The sequence below is a fragment of the Rhipicephalus microplus genome, chromosome 2, assembly GCF_043290135.1.
Source record: "Rhipicephalus microplus isolate Deutch F79 chromosome 2, USDA_Rmic, whole genome shotgun sequence".
Lineage (NCBI taxonomy): Eukaryota > Metazoa > Arthropoda > Arachnida > Ixodida > Ixodidae > Rhipicephalus > Rhipicephalus microplus.
In genome coordinates, this window is record NC_134701.1 from 5356271 (window position 1) to 5374444 (window position 18174).

An 18174-nucleotide genomic window follows, 5' to 3' on the forward strand; every position below is an offset into this window, starting at 1 on the left:
GGTGATAGTGGAGCACGATTGTCTCCGTGGCGCAATTGGCTATTCGATCGGCTGTTAACTGAAAGGTTGGAGGTACGAGACCATCCGGTGTTGGTGTGTTGCTTTTTTTTCTTTGAGCTGATATCTTTGAAGAAATGTTCTGATGGTGGTGAAAGTGGAGCAGGACTGTTTCCGTGGCGCAATTGGCTAGCGCGATCGGCTGTTAATAGAAAGGTTGGATGTACGAGCCCACCCGGTGGAGGTGCGGCGCTTTCTTTTCTTCGGACTGATAGCTTCGAAGATATGTTCTGATGGTGGTGAGAGTGGAGCACGACTGTCTTCGTGGCGCGATAGGCTAGCGCGATCGGCTGTTAACCGAGAGGTTGGAGGTTCGAGCCCACCCGGTAGTGGTGCGGCGCTTTTTTTCCTTTGGGCTGATAGCTCTGAAGAAATCTTCTGACGGTGGTGAGAGTGGATCACGACTGTCTTCGTGGCGCAATTGGCTATGCGATCGGCTGTTAACTGAAAGGTTGGAGGTTGGAGCCCTCCCGGGAGTGGTTTGTTGCTTTTTTTTCTTTGGGCTGATAGCTTCGAAAATATGTTCTGATGGTGGTGAGTGTAGAGCAGGACTGTCTCTGTGACGCAAATGGCTACCGCGATCGGCTGTTAACCGAAAGGTTGGAGGTACGAGCCCACCCGGTGGAGGTGCTGCGCTTTCTTTTCTTTGGACTGATAGCTTTGAAGATATGTTCTTATGGTGGTGAGAGTGGAGCACGACTGTCTTCGTGTTGCCATTGGCTAGCGCGATCGGCTGTTAACCAAGAGGTACGAGGTTCCAGCCCACCCGGTGGTGGTGCGGCGCTTTTTTTTCTTTCGGCTGATAGCTTTGAAAATATGTTCTGATGGTGGTGATAGTGGAGCACGACTGTCTCCGTGGCGCAATTGGCTATTCGATCGGCTGTTAATTGAAAGGTTGGAGGTACGAGCCCATCCGGTGTTGGTGTGTTGCTTTTTTTTCTTTGAGCTGATATCTTTGAAGAAATGTTCTGATGGTGGTGAAAGTGGAGCAGGACTGTTTCCGTGGCGCAATTGGCTAGCGCGATCGGCTGTTAATAGAAAGGTTGGATGTACGAGCCCACCAGGTGGAGGTGCGGCGCTTTCTTTTCTTCGGACTGATAGCTTCGAAGATATGTTCTGATGGTGGTGAGTGTAGAGAAGGACTGTCTCCGTGGCGCAATAGGCTAGCGCGATCGGCTGTTAACCGAAATGTTGGAGGTACGAGCCCACCCGGTGGTGTTGCGGCGCTTTTTTTTCTTTTGGCGGATAGCTTTGAAGATATGTTCTGATGGTGGTGAGAGTAGAGCACGACTGTCTCCGTGGCGTAATTGGCTAGCGTAATCGGCTTTTAATCGAAACGTTGGAGGTACGAGCACACCCGGTGGTGGTGCGGCGCTTTCTTTTCTTTGGGCTGATAGCTTTGAAGATATGTTCTGATGGTGGTGAGAGTGGAGCACGACTGTCTCCGTGGCACAATTGGCTAGCGCAATCGGCTGTTAACCGAAAGGTTGGAGGTACGAGCCGACCCGGTGGTGGTGCGGCGCTTTTTTTTCTTTGGGCTGATAGCTCTGAAGAAATCTTCTTACGGTGGTGAAAGTGAAGCACGACTGTCTCCGTGCCGCAATCGGCTATGCGATCGGCTGTTAACTGAAAGGTTGGAGGTTCGAGCCCTCCCGGGAGTGGTGTGTTGCTTTTTATTCTTTGGGCTGATAGCTTTGAAGATATGTTCTGTAGGTGGTGAGAGTGGAGCAGGACTGTCTCTGTGGCGCAATTAGCTAGCGCGATCGGCTGTTAACCGAAAGGTTGGAGGTACGAGCCAACCCGGTGGTGGTGCGGCGCTTTTTTTTCTTTGGGCTGATAGCTTTGAAAATGTTCTGATGGTGGTGATAGTGGAGCACGACTGTCTCCGTGGCGCAATTGGCTATTCGATCGGCTGTTAACTGAAAGGTTGGAGGTACGAGCCCACGCGGTGGTGGTGCGTTGCTTTTATTTCTTTGGGCTGATAACTTTGAAGAAATTTTCTGATGGTGGTGAGAGTGGAGCACGACTGTCTCCGAGGCGCAATTGGCTGGCGCGATTGGCTGTTAACCGAAAGGTTGGAAGGATGAGCCCACCTGGTGGTGGTGTGGCGCTTTTTTTTCTTTGGGCTGATAGCTTTACAGATATTTTCTGATGGTGGTGAGAGTGGAGCACGACTACCTCCGTGGCGCAATTGGCTAGCGCGATCGGCTGTTAACCGAAAGGTTGGAGGTTCGAGCCCTCCCGGGAGTGGTGAGTTGCTTTTTTTTATTTTGGGCTGATAGCTTTGAAAATATGTTCTGATGGTGGTGAGTGTGGAGCAGGACTATCTCCGTGGCGCAATTGGCTAGCGCGATCGGCTGTTAACCGAAAGGTTGGAGGTATGAGCCGATCCGGTGGTGGTGCGGCGCTTTTTTTTCTTTGGGCTGATAGCTCTGAAGAAATCTTCTGAAGGTGGTGAAAGTGAAGCACGACTGTCTCCGTGCCGCAATCGGCTATGCGATCGGCTGTTAACTGAAAGGTTGGAGGTTCGAGCCCTCCCGGGAGTGGTGTGTTGCTTTTTATTCTTTGGGCTGATAGCTTTGAAGATATGTTCTGATGGTGGTGAGAGTGGAGCAGGACTGTCTCCGTGGCGCAATTAGCTAGCGCGATCGGCTGTTAACCGAAAGGTTGGAGGTACGGGCCCACCCGGTGGTGGTGCGGCGCTTTTTTTTCTTTGGGCTGTTAGCTTTGAAAATATGTTCTGATGGTGATGAGAGTGGAGCACGACTGTCTCCGTGGCGAAATTGGCTATTCGATCGGCTGTTAACTGAAAGGTTGGAGGTACGAGCCCATCCGATGGTGTTGTGTTGCTTTTTTTTCTTTAAGCTGATAGCTTTGAAGAAATGTTCTGATGGTGGTGAGAGTGGAGCAGGACTGTCACCGTGGCGCAATTGGCTAGCGCGATCGGCTGTTAACAGAAAGGTTGGATGTACGAGCCCACCCGTTGGTGGTGCGGTGCTTTTTTGTCTTTGGGCTGATAGCTTTGAAGATATGTTCTGATGGTGGTGAAAGTGAAGCACGACTGTCTCCGTGCCGCAATCGGCTATGCGATCGGCTGTTAACTGAAAGGGTGGAGGTTCGAGCCCTCCCGGGAGTGGTGTGTTGCTTTTTATTCTTAGGGCTGATAGCTTTGAAGATATGTTCTGTAGGTGGTGAGAGTGGAGCAGGACTGTCTCTGTGGCGCAATTAGCTAGCGCGATCGGCTGTTAACCGAAAGGTTGGAGGTACGAGCCAACCCGGTGGTGGTGCGGCGCTTTTTTTTCTTTGGGCTGATAGCTTTGAAAATGTTCTGATGGTGGTGATCGTGGAGCACGACTGTCTCCGTGGCGCAATTGGCTATTCGATCGGCTGTTAACCGAAAGGTTGGAGGTACGAGCCGACCCGGTGGTGGTGCGGCGCTTTTTTTTCTTTGGGCTGATAGCTCTGAAGAAATCTTCTTACGGTGGTGAAAGTGAAGCACGACTGTCTCCGTGCCGCAATCGGCTATGCGATCGGCTGTTAACTGAAAGGGTGGAGGTTCGAGCCCTCCCGGGAGTGGTGTGTTGCTTTTTATTCTTAGGGCTGATAGCTTTGAAGATATGTTCTGTAGGTGGTGAGAGTGGAGCAGGACTGTCTCTGTGGCGCAATTAGCTAGCGCGATCGGCTGTTAACCGAAAGGTTGGAGGTACGAGCCAACCCGGTGGTGGTGCGGCGCTTTTTTTTCTTTGGGCTGATAGCTTTGAAAATGTTCTGATGGTGGTGATCGTGGAGCACGACTGTCTCCGTGGCGCAATTGGCTATTCGATCGGCTGTTAACTGAAAGGTTGGAGGTACGAGCCCATCCAGTGTTGGTGTGTTGCTTTTTTTTCTTTGAGCTGATATCTTTGAAGAAATATTCTGATGGTGGTGAGAGTGGAGTAGGACTGTCTCCGTGGCGCAATTGGCTAGCGCGATCGGCTGTTAACAGAAAGGTTGGATGTACGAGCCAACCCGGTGGTGGTGCGGTGCTTTTTTGTCTTTGGGCTGATAGCTTTGAAGATATGTTCTGATGGTGGTGAGAGTGGAGCACGACTGTCTCCGTGGCGCAATTGGCTAGCGCGATCGGCTGTTAACCGAAAGGTTGGAGGTTCGAGCCCTCCCGGGAGTGGTGAGTTGCTTTTTTTTATTTTGGGCTGATAGCTTTGAAAATATGTTCTGATGGTGGTGAGTGTGGAGCAGGACTATCTCCGTGGCGCAATTGGCTAGCGCGATCGGCTGTTAACCGAAAGGTTGGAGGTATGAGCCGATCCGGTGGTGGTGCGGCGCTTTTTTTTCTTTGGGCTGATAGCTCTGAAGAAATCTTCTGAAGGTGGTGAAAGTGAAGCAAGACTGTCTCTGTGCCGCAATCGGCTATGCGATCGGCTGTTAACTGAAAGGTTGGAGGTTCGAGCCCTCCCGGGAGTGGTGTGTTGCTTTTTATTCTTTGGGCTGATAGCTTTGAAGATATGTTCTGATGGTGGTGAGAGTGGAGCAGGACTGTCTCCGTGGTGCAATTAGCTAGCGCGATCGGCTGTTAACCGAAAGGTTGGAGGTACGGGCCCACCCGGTGGTGGTGCGGCGCTTTTTTTTCTTTGGGCTGTTAGCTTTGAAAATATGTTCTGATGGTGATGAGAGTGGAGCACGACTGTCTCCGTGGCGAAATTGGCTATTCGATCGGCTGTTAACTGAAAGGTTGGAGGTTCGAGCCCTCCCGGGAGTGGTGAGTTGCTTTTTTTATTTTGGGCTGATAGCTTTGAAAATATGTTCTGATGGTCGTGAGTGTGGAGCAGGACTGTCTCCGTGGCACAATTGGCTAGCGCGATCGGCTGTTAACCGAAAGGTTGGAGGTACGAGCCTACCCGGTGGAGGTGCGGCGCTTTTTTTTCTTTGGACTGATAGCTTTGAAAAAATCTTCTGACGGTGGTGAAAGTGAAGCACGACTGTCTCCGTGCCGCAATCGGCTATGCGATTGGCTGTTAACTGAAAGGTTGGAGGTTCGAGCCCTCCCTGGAGTGGTGTGTTGCTTTTTATTCTTTGGGCTGATAGCTTTGAAGATATGTTCTGTAGGTGGTGAGAGTGGAGCAGGACTGTCTCCGTGGCGCAATTAGCTAGCGCGGTCGGCTGTTAACCGAAAGGTTGGAGGTACGAGCCCACCCGGTGGTGGTGCGGCGCTTTTTTTTCTTTCGGCTGATAGCTTTGAAAATATGTTCTGATGGTGGTGATAGTGGAGCACGACTGTCTCCGTGGCGCAATTGGCTATTCGATCGGCTGTTAACTGAAAGGTTGGAGGTACGAGCCCATCCGGTGTTGGTGTGTTGCTTTTTTTTCTTTGAGCTGATATCTTTGAAGAAATGTTCTGATGGTGGTGAAAGTGGAGCAGGACTGTTTCCGTGGCGCAATTGGCTAGCGCGATCGGCTGTTAATAGAAAGGTTGGATGTACGAGCCCACCCGGTGGAGGTGCGGCGCTTTCTTTTCTTCGGACTGATAGCTTCGAAGATATGTTCTGATGGTGGTGAGAGTGGAGCACGACTGTCTTCGTGGCGCGATAGGCTAGCGCGATCGGCTGTTAACCGAGAGGTTGGAGGTTCGAGCCCACCCGGTAGTGGTGCGGCGCTTTTTTTCCTTTGGGCTGATAGCTCTGAAGAAATTTTCTGACGGTGGTGAGAGTGGATCACGACTGTCTTCGTGGCGCAATTGGCTATGCGATCGGCTGTTAACTGAAAGGTTGGAGGTTGGAGCCCTCCCGGGAGTGGTTTGTTGCTTTTTTTTCTTTGGGCTGATAGCTTCGAAAATATGTTCTGATGGTGGTGAGTGTAGAGCAGGACTGTCTCTGTGACGCAAATGGCTACCGCGATCGGCTGTTAACCGAAAGGTTGGAGGTACGAGCCCACCCGGTGGAGGTGCGGCGCTTTCTTTTCTTTGGACTAATAGCTTTGAAGATATGTTCTTATGGTGGTGAGAGTGGAGCACGACTGTCTTCGTGGTGCCATTGGCTAGCGCGATCGGCTGTTAACCAAGAGGTACGAGGTTCCAGCCACCCGGTGGTGGTGCGGCGCTTTTTTTCCTTTGGGCTGATAGCTCTGAAGAAATCTTCTGACGGTGGTGAGAGTGGATCACGACTGTCTTCGTGGCGCAATTGGCTATGCGATCGGCTGTTAACTGAAAGGTTGGAGGTTGGAGCCCTCCCGGGAGTGGTTTGTTGCTTTTTTTTCTTTGGGCTGATAGCTTTGAAAATATGTTCTGATGGTGGTGAGTGTAGAGAAGGACTGTCTCCGTGGCGCAATAGGCTAGCGCGATCGGCTGTTAACCGAAATGTTGGAGGTACGAGCCCACCCGGTGGTGTTGCGGCGCTTTTTTTTCTTTTGGCGGATAGCTTTGAAGATATGTTCTGATGGTGGTGAGAGTAGAGCACGACTGTCTCCGTGGCGTAATTGTCTAGCGTAATCGGCTTTTAATCGAAACGTTGGAGGTACGAGCACACCCGGTGGTGGTGCGGCGCTTTCTTTTCTTTGGGCTGATAGCTTTGAAGATATGTTCTGATGGTGGTGAGAGTGGAGCACGACTGTCTCCGTGGCGCAATTGGCTAGCGCAATCGGCTGTTAACCGAAAGGTTGGAGGTACGAGCCGACCCGGTGGTGGTGCGGCGCTTTTTTTTCTTTGGGCTGATAGCTCTGAAGAAATCTTCTTACGGTGGTGAAAGTGAAGCACGACTGTCTCCGTGCCGCAATCGGCTATGCGATCGGCTGTTAACTGAAAGGTTGGAGGTTCGAGCCCTCCCGGGAGTGGTGTGTTGCTTTTTATTCTTTGGGCTGATAGCTTTGAAGATATGTTCTGTAGGTGGTGAGAGTGGAGCAGGACTGTCTCTGTGGCGCAATTAGCTAGCGCGATCGGCTGTTAACCGAAAGGTTGGAGGTACGAGCCAACCCGGTGGTGGTGCGGCGCTTTTTTTTCTTTGGGCTGATAGCTTTGAAAATGTTCTGATGGTGGTGATAGTGGAGCACGACTGTCTCCGTGGCGCAATTGGCTATTCGATCGGCTGTTAACTGAAAGGTTGGAGGTACGAGCCCACGTGGTGGTGGTGCGTTGCTTTTATTTCTTTGGGCTGATAACTTTGAAGAAATTTTCTGATGGTGGTGAGAGTGGAGCACGACTGTCTCCGAGGCGCAATTGGCTGGTGCGATTGGCTGTTAACCGAAAGGTTGGAAGGATGAGCCCACCTGGTGGTGGTGTGGCGCTTTTTTTTCTTTGGGCTGATAGCTTTACAGATATTTTCTGATGGTGGTGAGAGTGGAGCACGACTACCTCCGTGGCGCAATTGGCTAGCGCGATCGGCTGTTAACCGAAAGGTTGGAGGTTCGAGCCCTCCCGGGAGTGGTGAGTTGCTTTTTTTTATTTTGGGCTGATAGCTTTGAAAATATGTTCTGATGGTGGTGAGTGTGGAGCAGGACTATCTCCGTGGCGCAATTGGCTAGCGCAATCGGCTGTTAACCGAAAGGTTGGAGGTATGAGCCGATCCGGTGGTGGTGCGGCGCTTTTTTTTCTTTGGGCTGATAGCTCTGAAGAAATCTTCTGAAGGTGGTGAAAGTGAAGCACGACTGTCTCCGTGCCGCAATCGGCTATGCGATCGGCTGTTAACTGAAAGGTTGGAGGTTCGAGCCCTCCCGGGAGTGGTGTGTTGCTTTTTATTCTTTGGGCTGATAGCTTTGAAGATATGTTCTGATGGTGGTGAGAGTGGAGCAGGACTGTCTCCGTGGCGCAATTAGCTAGCGCGATCGGCCGTTAACCGAAAGGTTGGAGGTACGGGCCCACCCGGTGATGGTGCGGCGCTTTTTTTTCTTTGGGCTGTTAGCTTTGAAAATATGTTCTGATGGTGATGAGAGTGGAGCACGACTGTCTCCGTGGCGAAATTGGCTATTCGATCGGCTGTTAACTGAAAGGTTGGAGGTACGAGCCCATCCGGTGGTGTTGTGTTGCTTTTTTTTCTTTAAGCTGATAGCTTTGAAGAAATGTTCTGATGGTGGTGAGAGTGGAGCAGGACTGTCACCGTGGCGCAATTGGCTAGCGCGATCGGCTGTTAACAGAAAGGTTGGATGTACGAGCCCACCCGTTGGTGGTGCGGTGCTTTTTTGTCTTTGGGCTGATAGCTTTGAAGATATGTTCTGATGGTGGTGAGATTGGAGCACGACTGTCTCCGTGGCGCAATTGGCTAGCGCGATCGGCTGTTAACCGTAAGGTTGGAGGTTCGAGCCCTCCCGGGAGTGGTGAGTTGCTTTTTTTATTTTGGGCTGATAGCTTTGAAAATATGTTCTGATGGTCGTGAGTGTGGAGCAGGACTGTCTCCGTGGCACAATTGGCTAGCGCGATCGGCTGTTAACCGAAAGGTTGGAGGTACGAGCCCACCCGGTGGAGGTGCGGCGCTTTTTTTTCTTTGGACTCATAGCTTTGAAGAAATCTTCTGACGGTGGTGAAAGTGAAGCACGACTGTCTCCGTGCCGCAATCGGCTATGCGATTGGCTGTTAACTGAAAGGTTGGAGGTTCGAGCCCTCCCTGGAGTGGTGTGTTGCTTTTTATTCTTTGGGCTGATAGCTTTGAAGATATGTTCTGTAGGTGGTGAGAGTGGAGCAGGACTGTCTCGTGGCGCAATTAGCTAGCGCGGTCGGCTGTTAACCGAAAGGTTGGAGGTACGAGCCCACCCGGTGGTGGTGCGGCGCTTTTTTTTCTTTCGACTGATAGCTTTGAAAATATGTTCTGATGGTGGTGATAGTGGAGCACGACTGTCTCCGTGGCGGAATTGGCTAGCGCGATCGGCTGTTAACCGAAAGGTTGGAGGTTCAAGCCCTCCCGGGAGTGGTGAGTTGCTTTTTTTTATTTTGGGCTGATAGCTTTGAAAATATGTTCTGATGGTGGTGAGTGTGGAGCAGGACTGTCTCCGTGGCGCTATTGGCTAGCGCGATCGGCTGTTAACCGAATGGTTGGAGGTTCGAGCCCACCCGGTGGTGGTGCGGCGCTTTTTTTTCTGAGGGCTGATAACATTGAAGATATGTTCTTATGGTGGTGAGAGAGGAGCACGACTGTCTCCGTGGCGCAATTTGCTAGCGCGATCGGCTGTTAGCCGAAAGGTTGGAGGTACGAGCGCACCCGGTGGTGGTACAGCGCTTTTTTTACTTTGGGCTGATAGCTCTGAAGAGATGTTCTGATGGTGGTGAGAGTGGAGCACGACTGTCTGCGTGGCACAATTGGCTATGCGATCGGCTGTTAACCGAAAGGTTGGAGGTTCGAGCCCTCCCGGGAGTGGTGAGTTGCTTTTTTTATTTTGGGCTGATAGCTTTGAAAATATGTTCTGATGGTGGTGAGTGTGAAGCAGGACTATCTCCGTGGCGCAATTGGCTAGCGCGATCGGCTGTTAACCGAAAGGTTGGAGGTATGAGCCGACCAGGTGGTGGTGCGGCGCTTTTTTTCTGTGGGCTGATAACTTTGAAGATATGTTCTTATGGTGGTGAGAGAGGAGCACGACTGTCTCCGTGGCGCAATTTGCTAGCGCGATCGGCTGTTAACCGAAAGGTTGGAGGTACGAGCGCACCCGGTGGTGGTACAGCGCTTTTTTTACTTTGGGCTGATAGCTCTGAAGAAATGTTCTGATGGTGCTGAGAGTGGAGCACGACTGTCTGCGTGGCGCAATTGGCTATGCGATCGGCTGTTAACCGAAAGGTTGGAGGTGAGAACCCTCCCGGGAGTGGTGTGTTGCTTTTTTTTCTTTGGACTGATAGCTTTGAAGATATCTTCTGATGGAGGTGAGAGTGGAGCAGGACCGTCTCCGTGGCGCAATTGGCTAGCGCGATCTGCTTTTAATCGAAAGGTTGGAGGTACGAGCCCACCCGGTGGTGGTGCGGCGCTTTTTTTCTTTGGGCTGATAGCTTTGAAGATATGTTCTGATGGTGGTAAGAGTGGAGCACGACTGTCTCCGTGGCGCAATTGGCTATGCGATCGGCTCTTAGCTGAAGGGTTGGAGGTTTGAGCCTTCCCGGGAGTAGTGCGTTGCTTTTTTTTCTTAGGGCTGATAGCTTTGAAGTTATGTTCTGATGGTGGTGAGAGTGGAGCAGGACTGTCTCCGTGGCGCAATTGGTTAGCGCGATCGGCTGTTAACCGAAGGGGTGGAGGTACGAGCCCACCGGTGGTGGTGCGGCGCTTTTTTTTCTTGTGGCTGATAGCTTTAAAGATATGTTCTGATGGTGGTGAGAGTGGAGCACGACTGTCTCCGTGGCGCAATTGGCTAGCGTGATCGGCTGTTAACCGAAAAGTTGGAGGTTCGAGCACACCCGTTGGTGGTGCGGCGCTTTTTTTCCTTTGGGCTGATAGCTTTGAAGATATGTTCTGATAGTGGTGAGAATGGAGCAGGACTGTCTCCGTGGCGCAATTGGCTACCACGATCGGCTGTTAACCGAAAGGTTGGAGGTACGAGCCCACCCCATGGAGGTGCGGCGCTTTTTTTCTTTGGGCTGATAGCTTTGAAGATATGTTCAGATGGTGGTGAGAGTGGAGAACGACTGTCTCCGTGGCGCAATTGGCTAGCGCGATCGGTTGTTAACCGAAAGGTTGGAGGTTCGAGCCCACCCGGTGGTGGTGCGGCGCTTTTTTTCCTTTGGGCTGATAGCTCTGAAGAAATCTTCTGACGGTGGTGAGAGTGGAGCACACCTGTCTTCGTGCCGCAATTGGCTATGCGATCGGCTGTTAACTGAAAGGTTGGAGGTTGGAGCCCTCCCGGGAGTGGTTTGTTGCTTTTTTTCTTTGAGCTGATAGCTTTGAAAATATGTTCTGATGGTGATGAGTGTGAAGCAGGACTGTCTCCCTGACGCAATTTGCTGGCGCGATCGGCTGTTAACCGAAAGGTTGGAGGTACGAGCGCACCCGGTGGTGGTGCGGCGCTTTTTTCACTTTGGGCTGATAGCTCTGAAGAAATGTTCTGACGGTGGTGAGAGTGGAGCACGACTGTCTCCGTGGCGCAATTGGCTATGCGATCGGCTGTTAACCGAAAGGTTGGAGGTTCGAGTCCTTCCGGGAGTTGTGTGTTGCTTTTTTTCTTTGGACTGATAGCTTTGAAGATATGTTCTGATGGTGGTGAGAGTGGAGCAGGACCGTCTTCGTGGCGCAATTGGCTAGCGCGATCTGCTTTTAATCGAAAGGTTGGAGGTACGAGCCCACCCGGTGGTGGTGCGGCGCTTTTTTTTCTTTGGGCTGATAGCTTTGAAGATATGTTCTGATGGTGGTAAGAGTGGAGCACGACTGTCTCCGTGGCGCAATTGGCTATGCGATCGGCTGTTAGCTGAAGGGTTCGAGGTTCGAGCCTTCCCGGGAGTAGTGTGTTGCTTTTTTTTCTTAGGGCTGATAGCTTTGAAGTTATGTTCTGATGGTGGTGAGAGTGGAGCAGGACTGTCTCCGTGGTGCAATTGGTTAGCGCGATCGGCTGTCAACCGAAGGGGTGGAGGTACGAGCCCACGCGGTGGTGGTGCGGTGCTTTTATTTCTTTGGGCTGATAACTTTGAAGAAATTTTCTGATGGTGGTGAGAGTGGAGCACGACTGTCTCCGAGGCGCAATTGGCTGGCGCGATTGGCTGTTAACCGAAAGGTTGGAAGGATGAGCCCACCTGGTGGTGGTGTGGCGCTTTTTTTTCTTTGGGCTGATAGCTTTAAAGATATTTTCTGATGGTGGTGAGAGTGGAGCAGGACTGTCTCCGTGGCGCAATTGGCTACCGCGATCGGCTGTTAACCGAAAGGTTGGAGGTACGAGCCCACCCGGTGGAGGTGCGGCGCTTTCTGTTCTTTGGACTGATAGCTTTGAAGATATGTTCTAATGGTGGTGAGAGTGGAGCAGGACTGCCTCTGTGGCGCAATTGGCTACCACGATCGGCTGTTAACCGAAAGGTTGGAGGTACGAGCCCACCCGGTGGAGGTGCGGCGCCTTTTTTTTCTTTGGGCTGATAGCTTTGAAGATATGTTCTGATGGTGGTGAGAGTGGAGAACGACTGTCTCCGTGGCGCAATTGGCTAGAGCGATCGGCTGTTAACCGAAAGGTTGGATGTTCGAGCCCTCCCGGGAGTGGTGTGTTGCTTTTTTTCTTTGGGCTGATAGCTTCGAAGATAAGTTCTGATAGTGGTGAGAGTGGAGCAGGACTGTCTCCGTGGCGCAATTGGCTACCGCGATCGGCTGTTAACCGAAAGGTTGGAGGTACGAGCCCACCCGGTGGAGGTGCGGCGCTTTCTGTTCTTTGGACTGATAGCTTTGAAGATATGTTCTAATGGTGGTGAGAGTGGAGCACGACTGTCTTCGTGGTGCGATTGGCTAGCGCGATCGGCTGTTAACCGAGAGGTAGGAGGTTCGAGCCCACCCGGTGGTGGTGCCGCGCTTTTTTTCCTTTGGGCTGCTAGCTCTGAAGAAATCTTCTGACAGTGGTGAGAGTGGATCACGACTGTCTTCGTGGCGCAATTGGCTATGCGATCGGCTGTTAACTGAAAGGTTGGAGGTTGGAGCCCTCCCGGGAGTGGTTTGTTTTTTTTTTTCTTTGGGCTGATAGCTTTGAAAATATGTTCTGATGGTGGCGAGTGTAGAGCAGGACTGTCTCCGTGGCGCAATTGGCTAGCGTGATCGGCTGTTAACCGAAATGTTGGAGGTACGAGCCCACCCGGTGGTGTTGCGGCGCTTTTTTTTTCTTTTGGCGGATAGCTTTGAAGATATGTTCTGATGGTGGTGAGAGTAGAGCACGACTGTCTCCGTGGCGCAATTGGCTAGCGTAATCGGCTTTTAATCGAAACGTTGGAGGTACGAGCACACCCGGTGGTGGTGCGGCGCTTTCTATTCTTTGTGCTGATAGCTTTGAAGATATGCTCTGATGGTGGTGAGAGTGGAGCATGACTGTCTCCGTGGCGCAATTGGCTAGCGCAATCGGCTGTTAACCGAAAGGTTGGAGGTACGAGCCGACCCGGTGGTGGTGCGGCGCTTTTTTTTCTTTGGGCTGATAGCTGTGAAGAAATCTTCTGACGGTGGTGAAAGTGAAGCACGACATTCTCCGTGCCGCAATCGGCTATGCGATCGGCTGTTAACTGAAAGGTTGGAGGTACGAGCCCATCCGGTGTTGGTGTGTTGCTTTTTTTTCTTTGAGCTGATATCTTTGAAGAAATATTCTGATGGTGGTGAGAGTGGAGCAGGACTGTCTCCGTGGCGCAATTGGCTAGCGCGATCGGCTGTTAACAGAAAGGTTGGATGTACGAGCCCACCCGGTTGTGGTGCGGTGCTTTTTTGTCTTTGGGCTGATAGCTTTGAAGATATGTTCTGATGGTGGTGAGAGTGGAGCACGATTGTCTCCGTGGCGCAATTGGCTAGCGCGATCGGCTGTTAACCGAAAGGTTGGAAGTTCGAGCCCTCCCGGGAGTGGTGAGTTGCTTTTTTTTATTTTGGGCTGATAGCTTTGAAAATATGTTCTGATGGTAATGAGTGTGGAGCAGGACTATCTCCGTGGCACAATTGGCTAGCGCGATCGGCTGTTAACCAAAAGGTTGGAGGTACGAGCCGACCCGGTGGTGGTGCGACGCTTTTTTTTCTTTGGGCTGATAGCTCTGAAGAAATCTTCTGACGGTGGTGAAAGTGAAGCACGACTGTCTCCATGCCGCAATCGGCTATGCGATCCGCTGTTAACTGAAAGGTTGGAGGTTCTAGCCCTCCCGGGAGTGGTGTGTTGCTTTTTGTTCTTTGGGGTGATAGCTTTGAAGATATGTTCTGATGGTGGTGAGAGTGGAGCAGGACTGTCTCCGTGGCGCAATTAGCTAGCGCGATCGGCTGTTAACCGAAAGGTTGGAGGTACGAGCCCACCCGGTGGTGGTGCGGCGCTTTTTTTTCTTCGGGCTGATAGCTTTGAAAATATGTTCTGATGGTGATGAGAGTGGAGCACGATTGTCTCCGTGGCGCAATTGGCTAGCGCGATCGGCTGTTAACCGAAAGGTTGGAGGTTCGAGCCCTCCCGGGAGTGGTGAGTTGCTTTTTTTTTATTTTGGGCTGATAGCTTTGAAAATATGTTCTGATGGTGGTGAGTGTGGAGCAGGACTATCTCCGTGGCGCAATTGGCTAGCGCGATCGGCTGTTAACCAAAAGGTTGGAGGTACGAGCCGACCCGGTGGTGGTGCGACGCTTTTTTTTCTTTGGGCTGATAGCTCTGAAGAAATGTTCTGACGGTGGTGAAAGTGAAGCACGACTGTCTCCATGCCGCAATCGGCTATGCGATCCGCTGTTAACTGAAAGGTTGGAGGTTCTAGCCCTCCCGGGAGTGGTGTGTTGCTTTTTGTTCTTTGGGGTGATAGCTTTGAAGATATGTTCTGATGGTGGTGAGAGTGGAGCAGGACTGTCTCCGTGGCGCAATTAGCTAGCGCGATCGGCTGTTAACCGAAAGGTTGGAGGTACGAGCCCACCCGGTGGTGGTGCGGCGCTTTTTTTTCTTCGGGCTGATAGCTTTGAAAATATGTTCTGATGGTGATGAGAGTGGAGCCCGACTGTCTCCGTGGCGAAATTGGCTATTCGATCGGCTGTTAACTGAAAGGTTGGAGGTACGAGCCCATCCGGTGGTGTTGTGTTGCTTTTTTTTTCTTTGAGCTGATAGCTTTGAATAAATGTTCTGATGGTGGTGAGAGTGGAGCAGGACTGTCACCGTGGCGCAATTGGCTAGCGCGATCGGCTGTTAATAGAAAGGTTGGATGGACGAGCCCATCCGGTGGTGGTGCGGCGCTTTTTTGTCGTTGGGCTGATAGCTTTGAAGATATGTTCTGATGGTGCTGAGAGTGGAGCACGACTGTCTCCATGGCGCAATTGGCTAGCGCGATCGGCTGTTAACCGAAAGGTTGGATATTCGAGCCCTGCCGGGAGTGGTGTGTTGCTTTTTTTCTTTGGGCTGATAGCTTTGAAGATATGTTCTGATGGTGGTGAGAGTGGAGCAGGACTGTCTCCGTGGCGGAATTGGCTACCGCGATCGGCTGTTAACCGAAAGGTTGGCGGTACGAGCCCACCCGGTGGAGGTGCGGCACTTTTTTTTCTTTGGGCTGATAGCTTTGAAGATATGTTTTGATGGTGGTGAGAGTGGAGAACGACTGTCTCCGTGGCGCAATTGGCTAGAGCGATCGGCTGTTAACCGAAAGGTTGGATGTTCGAGCCCTCCCGGGAGTGATGTGTTGCTTTTTTTTTCTTTGGGCTGATAGCTTCGAAGATATGTTCTGATAGTGGTGAGAGTGGAGCAGGACTGTCTCCGTGGCGCAATTGGCTACCGCGATCGGCTGTTAACTGAAAGGTTGGAGGTTGGAGCCCTCCCGGGAGTGGTTTGTTGCTTTTTTTTCTTTGGGCTGATAGCTTTGAAAATATGTTCTGATGGTGGTGAGTGTGAAGCAGGACTGTCTCCGTGACGCAATTGGCCAGCGCGATCGGCTGTTAACCGAATGGTTGGAGGTACGAGCCCACCCGGTGGAGGTGCGGCGCTTCCTTTTCTTCGGACTGATAGCTTTGAAGATATGTTCTGATGGTGGTGAGAGTGGAGCACGACTGTCTTCGTGGCGCGATAGGCTAGCGCGATCGGCTGTTAACCGAGAGGTTGGAGGTTCGAGCCCACCCGGTAGTGGTGCGGCGATTTTTTTCCTTTGGGCTGATAGCTCTGAAGAAATCTTCTGAAGGTGGTGAGAGTGGATCACGACTGTCTTCATGGCGCAATTGGCTATGCGATCGGCTGTTAACTGAAAGGTTGGAGGTTGGAGCCCTCCCGGGAGTGGTTTGTTGCTTTTTTTCTTTGGGCTGATAGCTTTGAAAATATGTTCTGATGGTGGTGAGTGTAGAGAAGGACTGTCTCCGTGGCGCAATAGGCTAGCGTGATCGGCTGTTAACCGAAATGTTGGAGGTACGAGCCCACCCGGTGGTGTTGCGGCGCTTTTTTTCTTTGGCGGATAGCTTTGAAGATATGTTCTGATGGTGGTGAAAGTAGAGCACGACTGTCTCCGTGGCGCAATTGGCTAGCGTAATCGGCTTTTAATCGAAACGTTGGAGGTACGAGCACACCCGGTGGTGGTGCGGCGCTTTCTTTTCTTTGGGCTGATAGCTCTGAAGATATGTTCTGATGGTGGTGAGAGTGGAGCACGACTGTCTCCGTGGCGCAATTCGCTTGCGCAATTGGCTGTTAACCGAAAGGTTGGAGGTAGGAGCCGACTCGGTGGTGGTGCGGCGCTTTTTTCTCTTTGGGCTGATAGCTCTCAAGAAATCTTCTTACGGTAGTGAAAGTTAAGCACAACTGTCTCCGTGCCGCAATCGGCTATGCGATCGGCTGTTAACTGAAAGGTTGGAGGTTCGAGCCCTCCCGGGAGTGGTGTGTTGCTTTTTATTCTTTGGGCTGATAGCTTTGAAGATATGTTCTGATGGTGGTGAGAGTGGAGCACGACTGTCTCCATGGCGCAATTGGCTAGCGCGATCGGCTGTTAACCGAAAGGTTGGAGGTTCGAGCCCTCCCGGGAGTGGTGAGTTGCTTTTTTTATTTTAGGCTGATAGCTTTGAAAATATCTTCTGATGGTGGTGAGTGTGGAGCAGGACTATCTCCGTGGCGCAATTGGCTAGCGCGATCGGCTGTTAACCGAAAGGTTGGAGGTATGAGCCGATCCGGTGGTGGTGCGGCGCTTTTTTTTCTTTGGGCTGATAGCTCTGAAGAAATCTTCTGAAGGTGGTGAAAGTGAAGCACGACTGTCTCCGTGCCGCAATCGGCTATGCGATCGGCTGTTAACTGAAAGGTTGGAGGTTCGAGCCCTCCCCGGAGTGGTGTGTTGCTTTTTATTCTTTGGGCTGATAGCTTTGAAGATATGTTCTGATGGTGGTGAGAGTGGAGCAGGACTGTCTCCGTGGCGCAATTAGCTAGCGCGATCGGCTGTTAACCGAAAGGTTGGAGGTACGAGCCCACCCGGTGGTGGTGCGGCGCTTTTTTTTTCTTTCGGCTGTTAGCTTTGAAAATATGTTCTGATGGTGATGAGAGTGGAGCACGACTGTCTCCGTGGCGAAATTGGCTATTCGATCGGCTGTTAACTGAAAGGTTGGAGGTACGAGCCCATCCGGTGGTGTTGTGTTGCTTTTTTTTCTTTGAGCTGATAGCTTTGAAGAAATGTTCTGATGGTGGTGAGAGTGGAGCAGGACTGTCACCGTGGCGCAATTGGCTAGCGCGATCGGCTGTTAACAGAAAGGTTGGATGTACGAGCCCACCCGTTGGTGGTGCGGTGCTTTTTTGTCTTTGGGCTGATAGCTTTGAAGATATGTTCTGATGGTGGTGAGATTGGAGCACGACTGTCTCCGTGGCGCAATTGGCTAGCGCGATCGGCTGTTAACCGAAAGGTTGGAGGTTCGAGCCCTCCCGGGAGTGGTGAGTTGCTTTTTTTATTTTGGGCTGATAGCTTTGAAAGTATGTTCTGATGGTCGTGAGTGTGGAGCAGGACTGTCTCCGTGGCACAATTGGCTAGCGCGATCGGCTGTTAACCGAAAGGTTGGAGGTACGAGCGCACCCGGTGGAGGTGTGGCGCTTTTTTTTCTTTGGACTGATAGCTTTGAAGAAATCTTCTGACGGTGGTGAAAGTGAAGCACGACTGTCTCCGTGCCGCGATCGGCTATGCGATCGGCTGTTAACTGAAAGGTTGGAGGTTCGAGCCCTCCCTGGAGTGGTGTGTTGCTTTTTATTCTTTGGGCTGATAGCTTTGAAGATATGTTCTGTAGGTGGTGAGAGTGGAGCAGGACTGTCTCCGTGGCGCAATTAGCTAGCGCGGTCGGCTGTTAACCGAAAGGTTGGAGGTACGAGCCCACCCGGTGGTGGTGCGGCGCTTTTTTTCTTTCGGCTGATAGCTTTGAAAATATGTTCTGATGGTGGTGATAGTGGAGCACGACTGTCTCCGTGGCGCAATTGGCTATTCGATCGGCTGTTAACTGAAAGGTTGGAGGTACGAGCCCTTCCGGTGTTGGTGTGTTGCTTTTTTTTCTTTGAGCTGATATCTTTGATGAAATGTTCTGATGGTGGTGAGAGTGGAGCAGGACT

General features: G+C 51.6%; 2 non-coding genes across 2 annotated transcripts; both read left to right on the forward strand.

Moving 5' to 3' along the window:
- Positions 1-2233: 2233 nt before the first annotated feature.
- TRNAN-GUU (transfer RNA asparagine (anticodon GUU)) lies at positions 2234-2307 on the forward strand. Its single transcript has one exon. It is a non-coding gene; the product is annotated as a tRNA-Asn (tRNA).
- A 5087-nt stretch (positions 2308-7394) lies between these two features.
- TRNAN-GUU (transfer RNA asparagine (anticodon GUU)) lies at positions 7395-7468 on the forward strand. The gene has a single exon. It is a non-coding gene; the product is annotated as a tRNA-Asn (tRNA).
- The last annotated feature ends 10706 nt before the right edge of the window (positions 7469-18174 follow it).